Source organism: Cavia porcellus, unplaced genomic scaffold (assembly GCF_034190915.1).
Source record: "Cavia porcellus strain 051 isolate PalLab524CR breed Dunkin Hartley unplaced genomic scaffold, mCavPor4.1 scaffold_9, whole genome shotgun sequence".
Classification (NCBI taxonomy): domain Eukaryota; kingdom Metazoa; phylum Chordata; class Mammalia; order Rodentia; family Caviidae; genus Cavia; species Cavia porcellus.
The window spans coordinates 75688978-75694122 of record NW_026947492.1 but is presented as its reverse complement, the minus strand read 5'-3'; positions in this window follow the sequence as shown (position 1 = coordinate 75694122).

Below are 5145 nucleotides of genomic sequence, written 5' to 3'. Positions count from 1 at the left end.
AAACTGTTTTAAATTCCTGTGAGAAGGAGTGTAGCAAATCTGGATAGATGCCTTTTTCAGAAAGAGCAATTTACAATTATCATTCAGATGGTATGAAGTTCAGAGCAAGAAGCCTCTCCCGAGGAGGAAAGACGTCGGTTTTTAAGCACTTATACAGAGCTGATGTGCACCCCCAACTCTCCAGGGGAATGGCTGTGTTTGTCACCCTCAAAGTTAGGATTGAGCCGTGAAGCACACGTGACCTTCACCTGTCCTTTGCACCATCTTTTCTCCAAGGTCTGAAACCCAGCTCAGCACATTGAGGGCCATTAGTGGTATTTGCAGAATAAATTAATGGATACGTTAGCTATGTGTATGAACTATAACAGTTAATCCAAGATTCTATGTGTACTGAGCCAGTTTAAAAATTATGAAGTTCCTGGCAAGACCGAGCAGATAAATGAGGACCATGACCAGAGATGGCACCCATCCTGCCGTCTGCTCCCCTCTCTGCTCCTGCCCTGTGGGGTGACCCAGTGCCATTGTTTCTGCTGTTGTTGGTGGTGACTGACAGCCTGGGACACAGGACAGTGGTGGCCAGTGCTTGCCCTCTGCAATGTCACAACCGCTGTCCATCTGCCACCATCTTTTCAGAGGTTCCTTCTGCCTGTGACAGAGAAGGAGGCCTGTGGGGTGACACTGACACTTTGAGGCTGTTGGAGACAACTTGTCTAGGCTCAGATGGCCATGTCAATGGGCTTCCAGGATTTCCTGGGATTCAGGGAAAAGACCACAATTGAGGGAGATGAAGGTTGACCTGGCCTACCGGTGGGGATTCCTACCTCCTGCACGAGGTCCCCACCTGGTCTGGCCTGCATGCTGGGCTAGGTTTTGCCTGATGAAAGTCTTCAGGTGCTTTTTTAAAGGAGGGAAATAAAAACCATTTATTCACATGGCTAAAGGAGCTGGCACAGGTAAGGCCTTGGCTCCGGTCCATCCCCAGGAAGCACCCAGTGTGTTAATCTATGCAGGGATCTCAGTCATGCCACTGTCAGAACCAATGTGGGTCCAGGGCCCTGGCTCTTGTTTCAGAATCCCCCATGTCTGTGTTCTGGAAACGCTTGTGTTGTGGCCTGGTTCTGCTCATAGGGACACACAGAGAGCCGGCCGGGGTACTGGCCATGGTTCTGAACATCCTTCTTTCCAGGAAGCCAACAATTCTGCAGGTCCCAGCACCCATAATCTGCTAAGTACAAAGCTAAGGGCCCGGTCCCCGCCTTCAAGAAGCAAGAGGTTGTTTCTGAGAAAGAGAGGAGGGGCAAGGAGCTTCCCAGCGGGAGGAAACAGGAGCTGAGGAGCCTGAGGAGTAGGGGCTCTTCCTAGAAGTCCTGGATCCCAGGACTGCTGCCTGCCCCTCCCAACACTTGGACACCAGCTGGAAAAGAGCCAGCTGGAGCCAGAGTCAAGGTGTCCTCCACCCCCTCCATCTTTGGTGCAAGGGTGGGGATCACTTGGACCCAGGTGATGTGGACCACACCTCACCCCACTGCAGGTGCAGCTGGGTGGCCTGGAGGTGTCAGCCTCCCTGCTGAGGTCACTGTGAACGTGCACCCCAGGACTCAGAATTCATGGTTTGGGAGGTCAACGTACGGCAGCTCCATTTCCACGCATCTTTGGAAGCACCGTTGTCTTCAGGGGAACTTCAAGTGAAACCTGCACGGTGTTGGTGGGACAGGTGCTGTAGGGAAGAACAAAGCAGGAAGGAGAGACCTAGTGTGCTGGGGAGTTTGCAGGTGTCTCCTTGGTCAGCTCCAGTGTGACAGGGTCGTTTTTAAACCTCCTCCCCCACTTCCCCAGGGAGATCTTGCTTCCACATCAGTACAAACAGGGAAGGAGACAGCGCCTGGGAGAGGCTCAGAAGTGCTGCCCTGCCAGGCCCAGTGCCACAATCCTGCAATCCCAACTGCATAGGAGGCTGAGGCAGGAGAATCACAAGTTCACATCCAGCCTGGGCAATTTAGATCCTGTCTCCAAAAAGGTGTGGGATGTAGCTCAGTTGTGGAGCACCTTCAGGATTAATTCCTGGTGCAGCCAAAATAAACACACAACAAACAAATGCTGTCCCATTGAGACAGCAAGATGACTTGAAGTCCTAAGCTCCAGTCGGGGTTGTCTTTTGAAAAGAGAATTCTTGTTTTTCAGAGGGATTTTTATGAGTGCACGTTTGTGAGGCCCATGATGACATGCGTGCTGGGGAAGTGGTGCGCATGCATTCTTGTCCCAATCATTTTTACTCCCTCTCCCCATCCCAGTGCCCCCCTCTTCCGCAGCTCCTTTGGGCTCCACCATCGGGGAAAGACCATTCTTGATCTAGCTGTCCCCTCTCTCACTGTCTCTCCACTGCACATGGGAAATGAGACCCCTACCCAGATGGCTGCACTCAGAGCTCTCTGGTGCTCCTGTCCCTGGAGGCAGGGTCAACAGCAGGCACAGAGGACACACAAGTCACCTCCCTTTGCTCCAACACCCCGCCATGCACACACTCATATGTGGGTGCACACACATGCACACACACATACACACATGCATACACTCATAGCATACAGGCACACATGCACACTCACACACAGGCACGTACTGAAATTCCAGGGGCCTGAGTGCTATCCCACTCCACCTGCCATGTTCTCCAATATGGCTCTGGTGCTTCGTCCTGTGCCCTGAGCATGTCCAGTGTCATGTAAATCACAGGCACTGATTCCCGCCTCCCGAACTCCCCGTCCATTTCCTGCCTGCTTCATAGCAGCCACAGGTGGGGGGCGGGGGCACTGTGTGCTGCTTTTCACTGCTGAGGCTCACACAGGGAGGTCGTCCCTGCCACGTGGACAGCACGGTTGTTCTCTCTCCTTGCAAAGCTGTTTCGATTGAATCCAAACTTCTGGCAAGCAGGATACATGTAAACCTGATGGAATGGCAGAGTCAGGCTTCTGAGAGCTCTTCAGTGACCAGGGAAGCTGGCTGACACCCTGGCCTGGGGTGAGAAGAGCCCGGCAGGAAGGCCAGTGCACTGCAGTGCCCTCCCCTCCTCAGGATCTGCATTAGGCGGCTTGGAAGTTATTTTGGAGTGGGCAGGTGCTGGGTGTTCTCTATTTTCTGCAGTTTTCAGATTTTCCACAAAGCACATTTGGAGTTGGCAAAATTGGTTATCTGCTTTAAAACTGTAAGACTAAAAGACATTCTCACTAATTGATTTTTAATTATTTTTTTGCTTAAAACCTTTCAAAGTGTCTTACTGAGAACAATAAAAACAGCACAGGCATCTGGTGTAGGTGGCTAAAGCAGCGTGCAAACGCCAGGAGGCCTTGGACTTGCAGGGCCAGCGGCTTCATCCCAGAACTGACCAGCATTCTGAGCACAATCCAGGCCCTGCCTGTGCATCATGGGAACTGTGTTTTCTGTCCGCAGATTTGCAACCACCTCTGAGACCCACTGAAAGCCCTGCCTCTCCCAGGAGCAGCACTAATTTTAATAAATCTCAAGTGTCTTGGCTCCAAAGCCCGGAGGAAGGATAATCAAGTCAAGCCCCATTGACCAGGACAGCGGCAAAGGGTGGGAAATGAGCTCTTGGGTCTCCGGGGGCCCTGGCTCCATTAGACAACCATTCATCTTTCAGAGGCTGGGGGTGCCGTGGGGGTGGGATAGCTTTAGGAACCCCTGCCCTGTCTTTACAGCGGCTAAGAGGTAAATCTCACTTCATAGGTGGGGAAACTGAGGCCCTGGTGGATGCTACTGCCTGCCAAGATGGTGCAGCCCGTCATGGAGAGCCACCTGGGGTGCTCTGGGCTCAGCTTCAGGTGAGACTCTTGACTGCTTCTCTGGGGCTGACACCGATGTTTCAAAGCAAACCGTAAGAGCTGGAAGTGGGGTCACATGCCCGTAACCCCAGTGACCTGAGAGGCCAGGCCAGCCAGCCAGATCCTACCCCAAAACATGAAATTAAAAGGGGCCAGGAAAGCAGCTCCACAGAGAGCACTTGCCTGGCCTGCATCACGCCTTGGTTCATTCCCCGGAGTTACACAAACAAAACAGCACAGGCTACAAACAAACACAGACAGAGCAACTGTGTAGCCAGCCAAAACCCTAAAAATAAAATACAGAAACGGACTGCAGGTTTGGAGGGTCAGGTGACTTCCCAGGGGTGGCGCCCAGCCTCGTGGACAATCAGTGTTGGGCAGAGTTCAGAGGCCGAAGAAGCCACACAGCACAAACAAGGACCGGACGCTGGCTGGCCGTGAACCTGAGCCCTACCTGTGCTGCCCACACCTTCTGCGGTCTGAGCTCTGCTTGTCCTCAGGAGAGCCAATGCCGTTATCATGTCCACTTATCTATCATGTCCGTTATCATGTCCACCATGGGACAGTGGGTCAGCCTGAGGTGTCTAATGGGGAACTGAACCGAGGCAGACGGTGCTACCGCCTCAAACTCTGCCCAGCGTCACCCTTGTGGTTCTGGAGTAGGTCAGGCTCAGCTGGGTGGCTCTTCTGTGGCTCAGCATGCGGGGGTCACATGCTGCTGCAGTGAGAAGGAGGCACCTGGAGGCTCTCGAGCTTGGTGTCCATGCTCGGTGCACTCTCAGCCCACTCAGCCTGGCCTCAGGAGGAGCCCCTGCCTGTGGGCTCCTCTCAGCAGGTGCCACCCAGATGGCTCCCTTGAGTTCACAGGTAGACCCCACCAGCCTTCAGAAAGCAGATCTGGCCCAGCGTGAGCTCTGCCACAGCCTCCTGGTTAAATCAAGTCACAGACCAATCTAGATCCAGGGCATGGGTTCTAGGAGCAGTTCTGGCAGCCAGCTCTGGGGTTGAACCCCCTTGGGGGGTCCCTGCTCAGGTACCTGATGTCAACAAGAAACAGACCCCTTCCCCTTTGGGCAGCAGCTCAGAGGAGACAACGACTTCTTTCCTTGGCCTTTCCTCCTCCCCCACCCCCACTTCTCCAGGCCATTCTGCTCTACCCCATTCTCCCATGGTGGGTGTCAAGGACAGAAACCCTCGGATAGTCAACAGTGACCAGCCAGCACCCAGCTCTTTGTCACGCTGTCAGGGAGGCCATGGGCCAGGGTTGCAGAGCACAGCTTTCCCTCCACCAAGAGCCACACACACGCCCGCCACA